At 40.3% G+C, this 13,120-nt stretch overlaps 1 long non-coding RNA gene across 1 annotated transcript in view; it reads right to left on the reverse strand.

Annotated features, from left to right (window-relative positions):
- Positions 1 to 13,120, reverse strand: part of LOC119474150 — a 103,709-nt gene that overhangs the window by 75,958 nt on the left and 14,631 nt on the right. The window contains exon 2 of the long non-coding RNA XR_005203445.1: positions 5,344 to 5,519. This is a non-coding gene — a long non-coding RNA (uncharacterized LOC119474150). The remainder of the gene's footprint in view (positions 1 to 5,343; positions 5,520 to 13,120) is intronic.

Below are 13,120 nucleotides of genomic sequence, written 5' to 3' on the forward strand. Positions count from 1 at the left end.
TTTTCCAGCTTCAATACTAGGTATGCCAACTCCCATTTCAGATTATTTTAGTCTAAGCCTCTGTTTGATGTTCTCAGAATCCGATATTCCAGGTATCTTACTTTTCTGTGGCCCTTGTGCAGTAGCAAGGCAACGGACTATCATTAGTCTTAACTTCTACCAGGTGGTGTCTAGTGCTGGTGCCCATAATTTACAAATATTATTTCTTTTAAATAACTTTCTGATGAAGTTAATTTTGCTTTCACTATAAAAACATATCCTTAAAACATAGTCATGCAGCGCATATTTCAGTTAATGATGGATCACATATATGAAAGTGGTCCCATAAGACTATTAATACTATATCTTTATTATAACTTTTCTATGTTTAGATATGTTGAGATACACAAATACTTATCATTGTATTCTATAAAGTAACATGCTATACATGTCTGTCGCCTAGGAGTAATACGGTAGACCATATAGCCTCCATTTATACTGGGGTATACCATCTAGCTTTGTGTAAGTACACTCTATGATGTTCACACAATGACAAAAAATCACCTAAGGATGCAGTGCACTTCTTATAATGTATGCCAGCCGTGAAGTAATAAGTGACTGTATAAACCATTTAACCATTTGCTAATCACTAAATGTTGCATACTCACAACCAACATTTGCATCCTGCTTTAACATTTGCTATTAAGTATGTTCACATTATTATAATATTTCTTTTGATGTTTCCCATAGGTCTTTGAAGTCAGTGGGGCAGGTGTCTTCATTTGCCACATTTTGCAGATGACAGAAAGGTTAGGTGACATGGCCAAAGTCACACAAGTACTAAGAAGTAGCATAGGGATATGAGCCCCAGTGCTCTGATTTTATATCTAAGCAACTTAATACCATGCTGTAACAACATGAATAAAGAAGAAACATCAAGTTACAAACCCTGTAAATATTGATCTAAAAGCCCATGTATGATTATAAACCTTTACTTAACTAGCATTCTCTTTGTCACTTTCAAGAAACTGTTGAAGCTATGTTCTATGCTTGATGTCTACATTTTCCAGGTGTCAAATATCTGAGACCCACCTAGCATTCACCTGTCTTCTATGAAGTGTTAACTGCCACTGTAACCTTCACTTTCTCTCTGAGAGCAATATTTTTATTTTTATTTTTTGAAACGGAGTTTCACTCTTGTTGCTCAGGCTGGAGTACAATGTCATGATCTCGGCTCACTGCAACCTCCACCTCCCGGGTTCAAGCAATTCTCCTGCCTCAGCCTCCCAAGTAGCTGAGATTACAGAGGTGCACCACCACACCCAGCTAATATTGTTGTATTATTATTAGAGACTCAGGTGATTCACCCACCTCGGCCTCCCAAAGTGCTGGGATTATAGGCGTGAGCCACCACACCAAGTCTGAGATCAATACTTTTTCCTTTTTGTTTTGTATTATATAATGAGAGACTGCCCCTCTTACTTTATATTCCTTGAACAATAAGGACTCCTAAACATTACACATCTAAAATGATATATTAACACAGGATTTTTTTTTCAGTAAAGAAAAAAACAATTTCCCTAGTAACCAGGTTGCTATAGTCTCTTAGCAAGCTCGGCCATTATTGCTGAATGCTCAAATCTGTCTTATTCTTCTTAAGAAATTCAATGGTGCTATAAAAATAATTTTTAAGGCCGGGTGCTATGGCTCATCCTTGTAATTCTAGCACTTTGGGAGGCCGAGGTGGGCAGATCACAAGATCAGGCTTTCAAGACCAGCCTGGCCAGCATGGTGAAACTCCATCTCTACTAAAAATACAAAAAAAAATATCAGGGCATGAAGGTACATGACTATTGTCCCAATACTCCTGAGGCAGGAGTATTGCTTGAACCCGGGAGGCAGAGGTTGCAGTGAGCCGAGACTGCGCCACTACACTCAGTCTGGGTGAGAGTGAGACTCTGTTTCAAAAAAATAGTAATTTAAAAAAACAGCTAACCAGGAAGGCATGGTGGTGCACACCTGTAGTCCCAATGACTCAAGAGGCTGAGGTGGGAGAATCTCTGGAGCCCAGGTGTTGGAAGTCAACTTGAGCAACATAGCAAGCCTCAAACTCCTAGAAGCTACAAACTCTTGGTTGTAGAGACAGAAGCTCACTTGTTAAAGTGAGTCTTTCTTGTTAAAGTGTAGGTGCCACCAGGTCTGGAGCACTCCATGCTCCAGGGATCCTAGATTAGTAAGGAATTAACCCATTGGTTATACTTGCCTCAGGCTACTGTTCTCTCAAGTCTCCAGTGGCTCAGTCCCCCAACCTGTATCAGTCGTTGACTGGGTCTCTGCCTTCTCTTTGGGCATCAGGTTTCAGGTGTATGGCTTGAAATGAGCTAACTTCTTAATAAATCACTATTCTTTTCATTGACACCTCACTCTAGCTCCAGAAACTGCTCTCCCCTGTGATCTGCCCCAGTACTGATAAGCTGTTTGCTGGCATAACTTTAGGTCATTCTCCAGGCCATATGGACATGGCATTCCAGGAAAAGGGGAGGTGTGAGCTGGGGGCATGTGAGCGTAGACTAGCACAGTGTGTCCAGGTAATGGCAGTGGTTAGTGTGATTGGAGCTAAGGTCTGTGCAGGGTGCACAGGAGGATACTAGGCTAAGAAGAAAAGTTTGGCCCAGATTGAATGGGGCCTTCTCATTTCATTAGACTTGATCCAGTACGCAGTGCAGAGCCACTAACAGGCTTTGGGCAGGAGGTTGAGTTCATCCTATTCCTGTTTTAGACAGAGGACTTCAGTGTGGGCATTGAGGGGGACTGAAGGATGAGACTGCAGGAGACAGGGAAGCTCTTTACAGTTTGCCTTAATCCAACAGAAAATAGGAAAGGGTCGACTTTGAGAGCTGGCAGTGGAATGAAGAGATAAGGAAGATGGGAGAGATTGTTTCAGAAATAAAAACTGATTTGATTAATTGGATGTAAGTTAGAGGGTGCAGAGAAAGTCAAAGGAGAGGTCTTCTTAAACATATGTAGAGAAGTTTGTGCCGGTAACTGAGTGAGAAACACAAATGGTAAAGCAGGTTGGGGACAGGAAAATCAGTTCTGTTCTAAACGTGCTGTTTGAGGACTCAAAGGAGAAGCTAAATACGTATCAGATAGGCAGGGGAAACTCTGGGAGTTAGTCATAGAATTTGCGAGAAACATCAAGAGTTGTTGTAGATTGGTCCAAGTCAAACCAAAGAGGAAACTGAACTTAGAGACTGAGTGACAGGTAGCAGGACTTAAGGGGATGTGATAAATGACTGGAAATAACTGGCTTTCACTGCACATCTAAGGTACTTAGGAGGCTTTAGAATATTAGTAGTTTCATTGAGATACAATTTAAGTAGCATAGAATTCACCCATTTAGAATTCACTGGTTTTTAGTATATTCAAAATTGTGCAACCATCACTACCACTTAATTTTACAACATTGTTGTCACCCCAAAAAGAAACCCTATGTTCATTAGTCATCACTCCCTGTTCCCCGCAATGAACTTAAAAAAGAAGAAGGTTGCTATTGGAAGGGTATGGTAAAGCTCAGTGTCACAAACAGCTGAGTTACCAGGCCTTAGGAAGAGAAAAAATACTCCAGCTCCGGGAGTCCCAGCAGAAGAAGCTGAAGGGCATTTTCTTCCTAGTGATGCTGATTGATGACTCAGCATTTACATCTCCTCATCTATGTGTCTCTGCTTAGTGGTCAAATTCCAGAGAAGGAAACTGAAAACGACCTCTGGTCAGGGAAGCTAGTCAGAGAAATCAAACAACAATGAAAAACCAGATGTCTAACCACATTGTTGGTCTGGAGGAAGCTGTGTCTGCGAAGACTCTATATTGCCTCCATTGAGAGTGAATGTGAGGTGAGGAAACAGTACATGAGGCCTTACTCTTCAACAAGTCTATACCGAGGGAACAAGAAGTAAAGTGATTGTGCACAGTGACCTTCTGGGCTGAAATATTTCTCCCACCTCAGCCTTCTGTGTAGTTGGGATTATAAGCACACGCCACCACACCTGGCTAATTAAAAAAAAAAAAAAAGGCCAAGTGAGGGTGGCTCATGCCTATAATCCCAGCACTTTGGGAGGCTGAGGCGGGTGGATCACAAGGTCAGGAGTTCAAGACCAGCCTGGCCAACATAGTGAAACCCTGTCTCTACTAAAACAAAACAAAACAAAACAAAAAAATTAGCCAGGCATGGTGACACATGCCTGTAGTCCCAGCTACTGGGGAGGCTGAGGCAGGAGAATCACTTGAACCCAGGAGGTGGAGGTTGCAGTGAGTCGAGATCGTGCCACTGCAATGCCACTGTACTCCAGCTTGAGCAAAAGAGTGAGACTTCGTACCTAAAAAAAAAAAAAAAAAGTTTGTAGAGATAGGGTCTTTCTATGTTGCCCAGCCTGGTCTTGAACCCCTAGATTCAAGTGATCCTCCTGCCTTGACCTCTCAAAGTTCTGGGATTACAGGTGTGAGCCGTTGTGCCCAGTCTTTGTTGTTAAGATATTATGTCCTTGAACATGTTTATAGGCTGGGAGACTTGGGGAAGAGGGGAGGTAATTAATGGGGCAAGTTACAGAAGAAGGCAGGTAGGGCTGATATTAAGGGCACAGGAGGATGATTAGCTTTGGAATGTAGGAGGCACACTTTTCCAAACAGATGGAATCTGTAGAGGAAGGGGAAAGGAGAGATCTGCAAACTGATGGCCTCTATTTGTCAAGGAAATAAAAGACAAAGAGGGTTCAGGGAGTGAGGACTTGAGGTGAGTGGTAAGTCTGTGACTCCTGCCTCAGGGTCAGTTCACTAAGGGCAGCAGGGCAGGGGAGACATCCAGTCAAGCTTAACACCATGGATTGTTTTTTGTTCCTTTTTCCTTCCATTACTGATTTTTTGACATTTTAATCTTTATCTCTCGCTCAGAGAATGAACTAGAAAAAAAAAGGGTAGTAGGGGGATCCAAACGTTAGAGGTTAGACTGAATGGAACACATCATAAAGTTTCTGCTCACGCTTTGTAGGGTGAGGATGAAGTGGGCAGAAAAGTAGCTTGTGAAGTTATTACTGGACTTCTCTTACCCATGTTTCTTCATCATAACCCCTAGTCCACAGATGTTAGTGTGTCTTACTACTCTCGAGGACTTGGATCCCTTGGTTCAGAAGATGAGGCGAGAGTGCAGTAGATCCCCTCAGTTGTAACTTTACTGCACAAGGGTGCACCAAATAGGCAGCACCTGTGTACCTGGTACCACCAAGGACGTACCAAGGAAGGTAGTTTATATCACTTCAAGGCAGGGTTGTTGGGACAACCAAGCAAAAATGGCATAAAGACTATATTTACCTTCTGTAACTGCAAGGGGTATCTGTGATGAACCAAAAGATGTCTCAGTTGAAGACCAGGTCACCCCAGATGAGATGTCAATAAGATCTGCCCACTCTGAGTTCTTTAGAAATGGAGCCTCCACTCTTGACTTCTGAATGGCTTGATTGCAGACAGGCCTTCCTGCTAGCACATCCCTAAAAAGCATCATTTCAGATTGCATTCTGTTTGAGAGAAATAATCAGGAATTAGATTAAGCAGATCTGAGTTAGAACCCCTATCCCACCACTTCCTAACTGTGTGCCATTGGGCAAATTACTCTTTCAGATCTTATTTCTTTGTATGTGAAAGGATAATTTTAAGACTAAATTAAATATGCAGGTGAAAGCATTAAATAAGGAGTCTGGCACATGTTAGGTGGGCAACAAGTGCTGGAAATAATGGATCATGGTATTTTATCTAAAGTTGTAGATGGGGGATTCACTCTTAAAATAATGTAAAAGACACTTGTGAAATTTCTCTGTGGATACAATGTAATATAAATGCAAAGTAAAAAGGAGTTGGTCCCATCCTATTACCAGAAAGAATACAAAAACAAGCAGCAACAAAAACAACAAACAAACTAAAAGGCTCCTGGTAATTCATAAGTACAGATTATGTTCTCTTAAAGACTAAGATTCAAATTGCCAAGGACATTATTTTTTGATAAAGCAGTGCAAGTGAATACAAAAGGTATGCAATACCCCTCTCAAGCAGCTCTAGGACTGCCTCCTAGCACTGCTGTCAGACCCTCAGTGACTCTCGGATGCCCCTGTCTTTTCCAGTCTTGTCTTTCACAGACTCCCCTTGACCTTTCAGCTCTGGTGAACTTTGATTCCTAGCCCTGCACTTGTTTTCCCCAGTTCAGCATTCTTACTACTGCCATTCCATTTATATCTCTCAAAATCCTTCTCCTATCCCTACCCACAACCCTACCAATTTTCTCATCCTTCAAGCCTTGATCAAGTCTCCTCTCCTTTAAAGCCTCCTCAGAGTCATTAATTTCTGCTCCAAAATCCCATGGTACTTCACTTCTGTAGAACGAATTTGGCCAGCTAATTAGAGTGGGCATGTGTCATTCTTTAGTCTGCTCCACATCTGAAGCCCTCTCCTTTGTTTGAGGGAAGCAGGGCCCACCTCCCCTGCAGTTAAGACAAGGGCACGTGACAGAGGCTGAGTCAATCAGATGCATTCACCCCACTTCGATGTGCAAGCCAGGGGTGTGAAGAGGCAGAGACCCTGCAGTCCTCAAGCAGTTGAGGGTGATGCCTGTGGAGACAGCTGCGTTTGGTTTCCTGAGTTGACGATGGCAGGAATTCTAGCGATAGTGGCAACTAGGCACACTGATTGGTCTGTGCTCTGTGGTAGGAGTGGCAAAGTCTTCACCAAGCTTCATGGCATGATATGGAGCATTGCTTATGGCTACGCATCTCCAAGACTGATTCTACAGCTTTGCTGAAGGTTTAGGGCCAAAAATAGAAGAATTCAGCATAGTAACTGCTGAAAATGCAATACAAGGCCACTCTGGGAATTTCTTACTGCTGTCTTTTTAGAACCTTGCCTCCAGCCATGGTTAGTGGGCCTTCTTTCTTCCTAGGTCTTGCCCACAGAGGAATTTATAGTGATATTTTTGGATGTTGCAATGTTTTGGGGTCAATGCTGACATTTGGGAGAGGGCAGAGATACTAGTTTTCCTGCAACATACAGGACAGTCACACACAATGAAAACTTATCTGACATCTCCTGTCCTTTTCAAATGTCCCCAGGTTAAAAAAAAACAAAACTGTTTATAAACTGAGTCTAGAATATGACTGTTTTACATATAAAAACAAAATATTTGGGATTTTTTGAGGGAAGATTGCATTTGGTTTGGAACTTCCCCAAAAGGTCTTCACTATTTAGAGATGTCACATCTTTAAGATGGCAACGGTGCATATGGTGTTGTCAAGGCGACACCTGAAGTTCAGAGCTCTAGCATCACTCCTGCATTTCCCAGATTCTGTGGGTCTCACAAGCATCTTACTCCTTCATGGTGTATTTTGGAGTGTACTTGTGGCCAAGCACTTGTATATTGCAGACATATATTTATGTGTTTCTTAAATTGCTTCCCTTTTATTCCTCCTTTATATTACCATTAGGAAAGTATATTCAATTTTTAAAGTTCATTTAAATTTTTTTTTCAGGATAGTCATGGTGGCAGTCTAAGTTACTTGTTATAAAAATGAACAAGTACCATGACCATGACCCTAAAGCACTGTCTTATTTTCCCACAGTATTTTATGCTATCCCCTTCCAAACATGTTTGTTACTAAAAATCCATCAGTCTGGGATTTTGAATGTTACTCACATTTTTAAGGTAACATACTTTCCTTCCTGTTAGTTACATACAAAAATGCTTTCAGAAAATGACTCTATTCTCACAATACCCATAATATCAACCCAAGATATTATGATATCTTGGGTTAATACTGATTGCAGTTTAATGGTGTATTTCAAATGCTGATGGGAGGGGGCTTTAAAACCATCAACTCTCAGGCTCCTGGGAGCTCAATTTCTCTCTAAGCTTTATTGGGTGTAAAACGCATATAGTGACCCAATCCAATCCGCAATCTACTCTTAACGGCCATGTGAGGGGAGAAAGCTTTGCGTTATCTCTCTGAATGCTTAGGATTTAAAGATAAATTAGCATAAGATTTGAAAAAGAGAAAAGTAGCATCATATTCTATTTTTCAGTTACCAATCATCAAATTACAGTTGGTGAACTTTTGAGCAGGGTGAGCTTCTTGGCCTCATGGTGAGAACACAAAAAGACTCCCCAGGACAAGGTGTCCTCGTGTGCAGACTGCAGATGGAGCCTCGGTGCCCAGACAACAGTGCCCAGAGGCTTTCTTACCAGTTTCAGGCCTCCTCTTAAATGACAGTCATTCTGAGGATGACATGTTGGGGTTAGAATGCTCCTTGACTTTAAAAAACAAACAAACAAATTGAACCTTACCATATTTTACTACTAGTCCTTGGCTGGTGACAGTCTTTGTACTACATGTTTTTGCTGGAAATCAAAGTGTGTTAGTCAAACGCCCTTTCAAAACCCTATAATCTTGGCATGCGAAGTCAGCATCTAAGGATTTCCTACATTGAATTGGCCTGTGTATACTAAAAGACTTGTGTGTATAGAAAAGGGGAGCTGTGGTTTTAAAGAAGACTGAGTTTTAATCACTTTGAAACTATAAATTAACGTAAGTTTCAAATAAATAGTCTGCCATTTTGATTTTATCAACTCAAGAATCCTTGACAGAAGATCCATGAAAGTGACACAAAATGTTCTGGAGATTTTAATCAAGATGAGATAATGCATATGAAAGTGAACAGTGAAGTCCCACACCAAGTATTTTAGGATCTGCCACTAATTTTCGTAGTCTCCAGGGCAATGTTTAATACAAATTTGCAAACAAATACAATAAATACACTCTGAAACTGGATTCTTGTATTTTAACAGCTGCTCCTTACAAAAAAGAAAAAATGGAAAATAATGGGCAACGTTTTAGAACAGTCATTAATAATTTTTCTTTTAAAAAATGGATTATACCTGTTTTATTTTGAGTCAACCAGATATAACCTGAGTGACCAAAAAGAATAGTGTTTTCTTTTCAAATATGCCACCTTTATATGCTGGAAATATATGCTTAAGATGTGATTCAACTGTGTCTGCCACACTGAAGAGCTTTAAAGAATCCTTTTCCATCGAAGTGTCAATTATTTCTCTCTTCTTTTCAGACAGCTGAGTACCCTCTCATCATTGTCAGTTCATCTAATTTTCATTTTAAAAATGCTAACAAGAAAGTGGCCTGGTGCTTTGTCTCTGTCTCCTTGTTTTCACAGCCCCCAGTGCAGTCCTTTTTTGTCCTTGTCAGTTTCATAAATTTGACCTCAAGGATGTTTTTCAGCCCGCAGAGCAACTTGCAGCTTCCCAGACTCTGCTGTGCAAAGATGCTTTTCATTTTGTGAGAACTACCTGTGCCTTGATGTGGTAGAGATACTTCCCTTCCAGAAATTCAACAAGGCACAGTAACTTGTTTTCTTGACTTTCACACTGACTGAAACATTTATTAGGCATAGTACTCTAGCAAAGTTGGGATATACAAAGATGGGTCCCTCCATTTCTGGACCTTAAGAACAATACATCAAATAAGATGGCAATAACACGTGCTGAATGTTATAGAACTGCTCCATCCAATAGAATAATTGCCAGTTAATTGGTGATTGAGCATTTGAAATGTGTTCTGAATTGAGATGCACCATTAATTGTAAAATGCACATTGGATTTCAAAGATTTACTGAAAAAAATGCAAAGCATCTAAATGTTTAAATACTGATTACACATTAATGTGATGATATTTTAGATATGTTGGGTTAAGTAAACATATATTAGAAAGTAATTTCAACTGTTTCATTTTCCTTTTTTTTTCATGTGGCTACTAGAAAACTCAAAATTACATCTGTTGCTCACATTATTTCTATTAGATGGCATGGTTATAGAAGTTTAGAGAGGAATGGGGGAGTATGTCTTGTATGTGTGGTAGGGCACACACAGAGGCATGGTGGACAGAAAGCTATCTGAGAGGAGGTGACACTGGAGCTAAGTCGTGAATGATGGCAGCCTCTACACACACACAATGGAGAAGGGATCTCAGCCAGCAGTGGAGAGGCAATGCTGTGTAATGGGCAAGACAGGTTTTGGATGACATCTCAGCTCCCTCTTATGATAAATTAGTGCAGTGCCTAGAACAAGAAAAAGCACTTAATAAGCAGTGTCTAATTTTACTAGGATGTATACGTCAGCAAGGTTAAAGGATGATTTAACGGATGTTAAAATGACATCTAACATAAAAGTCATTTCCTTAGCTACTTTAGTGGTGGTCCAGAGACACCACCACTAAAGCCTTGCCTCTCCTTTCATGTCACTGCTTATAAAATAACGGCTTATAATCTGAATGAATCCCAAATTCTACACAGTACATATTCAGGAACAGAGGGAAAAAAGTTGTACTTCCCAATTGATTTTCATTGTCCTTGTTCCATATGTGACTTTGTAACATTTGATCACCTTTTTGCATGTGGAAATAAAAGGTTAGAAGTAAAAATGGACCATTGTCTTTCCTTTTCTGATTGAAATCCGTAATCAGTGTAAACCTCCCCAAAATATTCAGTGGTCCACATGCATCTACATCAAAATTATGGATGGCTCTGGAAACTAGACCAAATTCTGAAGATGACAGAGTGGCAATTACCTAGTGACACAGGACATGCTTGGCATATGGCCAAGTTCCCTGGCATGTTAAAGTTCCCATTAAAGCAATATGGATTTACGGCAGGGCTTTATGGCATGCTTGAAATATTTCTTGAAATATTCCAAGAAACTAATATTAGATCAGCACATGATGGGTTACTTGGAAGGTAAGGAAGGAAGGAGAGATCATTATAATTTCATACAGAAGTGGGCTTCTGTTAAAGACTGATGCATGCCACCGGATGGTGGGCTAAGACTTGTGAGGCCCCCAGATATTATAGTGGCCTCAACAGATGTATTCTCTCTTCTATCTTGAGGTTCTGGCTGCAGGAGTTTTAAGAGGACCTTTTCTAGAAGAATGAAAACAAAGTCTACCCATGACTAGTTATTCAAGCACAAACGCCATAGGCAACCATCTTCTAATTTGGTTCCTCTTGCATTTCAACTTCTCTTTCCCCCAGTATCTGTTAAGAGAGCCAGAAAAGGGTGTGTATTGAGAACCCTCATTCACCTCAAAGTTTTACCTTTAGAAGCTGCCTTTACAATAATAATAATAATAATATCTAACATTTTTGAGCACTTACTTTAATACACTATTTGTTCAATCCTTATAATACCACAATACATTAGGTATGGTTTAATTTACTAAATTAATTTATTTACTGAATATAAGTTTATTTACTAAAATATTAGCTCTTATGACTTCTGGGAGTCAGGAATTCAGACATAACATAGCCTCTGCCCCATGAGGTCTGGCTCAGCTGGAAGACTTGAAAATTGCAAAGCTCTGAAGGCTCATTCCCTCACATCTGGTGGTTGACACTGGCTGTCAACTATGGGTCTAGGTGGGATATCAGTTGGAACACCCACATGTGGCCTCTCCATGTGGCCTGGGCTTCCTGACATCATAGTGACTGGGTTTCAATAGCAAGTGTGTGTGTGTGTGTGTGTGTGTGTGAGAGAGAGAGAGAGAGAGAGAGAGAGAGAAAGTGCCAAGCAGAAGCCCTGGATAGAAGTCACATCACTTCTGCCACATTCTTTTGTTGAGTCAGTTTCAAAGTGCAGCCCAGATTCAAGGGAAAGGAATATACACCCCATCTCTTGAAGGAATATCAACATCATTTCACTAGACTAGCATGTGGCATGAAATATGTATCAGTGCAGCTGTCTTTTGGGAAATATAAACTGCCACACACTTGTGTTTTATAGATGAAACACTAAAGGCTTAATGAGGATAAATAAATTGCTTGTGATTACACAACTGGTAAAAAGAAAAGCCAGGATAGAAATCTACTGGTTTCCAGAATCCATGCTTTAAAAAAAATCAGTGTTACAATATTCTTGTAACACTGAATACACCCCAAATTCTTTCCAGCTTTAAATTTTTAAATAAATGATAAATATAAAATAATGGATTTCAATTTCTATATAAAAAGTATATAAAAATAATAGATTTCAATTTCTATATAAAAAGACTTCAGAAGCCTGGAGTCGGGCGTGGTAATAGAAGATCACCATTATTTTAATATCCAAATTGTAAGAGCTGAAGCCTCTAATAATTCAAGTTATTGATCTTACTGTTTTCCCTAAAATATCTTTCATGCTGTTTCTATAGCTCCTGAGATGTGTCTCATGCGCCTACAAACCTATATGTCCTCCACAAGACAGACACCCTGACTTTGTTTCCTCTGCCAACGATGGGACTTCTGAGAACATCAGTGACAAAGGAGCTGTTTCTTCTTACTACAGGGGCAGCTGGGGAGCCAGAGGAGAACTGGTTTTGCACAAAGGTAAGAACAAAGATCCACATACCAACTCTGAGCCACACTTTGTCTTGTCACCTACGCATAGAAGTGGCATTGCCGTTCTCAGAGAATGACAGGGTCCATGAAAGCTGATCCTTCCATTTCATTTCCACATCATTCTCATTTCCTTTCATTGATGCTAGTTAAAAAAAAAAAAAAAGCAAAATAATTTCCCCCATATCCTACCCTTATGTTATCTAGGACAGGCCATAATTCAGCCTGGATCGCCAAGCTTACTTCTACAAGGGTTAAGAACATTTATGTTTTTCCTTTCCACCAAAAAAACGCAACGAAGTCTACAGGGAAACCTCAGTTCAATAATACAAGCACTTATATACCAAATATAACCTCTAACTTCTAGGGCTAAACATGAGTCTTCTGTGACCTCACGTTGCTGCCCAAACAATGGGTACACGTTTCCTTTTCATTTAGATGCCTCAAAGAACAGTGAGGTAGTTTCTCCAAAACAAAGGAGGAGTTAATTCTAAAACAAATTCTACATTGCTCAACGCTGTGAATAAAAGTTTACACGTGCTCCTCTTTAGCGAAATATCAAGGCCACAACTTCAGAACTGTTTGCAAGAGAAAAAATTCTTGCTATGATATAGCTCAGATATGGGAGCCCAGCTGTGGGTGTGGGTAGCAGAAGGCTCTACATTCCACAGCT

Source organism: Cebus imitator, unplaced genomic scaffold (genome assembly GCF_001604975.1).
Source record: "Cebus imitator isolate Cc_AM_T3 unplaced genomic scaffold, Cebus_imitator-1.0 Scaffold10, whole genome shotgun sequence".
In the NCBI taxonomy this organism is placed as follows: Eukaryota; Metazoa; Chordata; class Mammalia; order Primates; family Cebidae; genus Cebus; species Cebus imitator.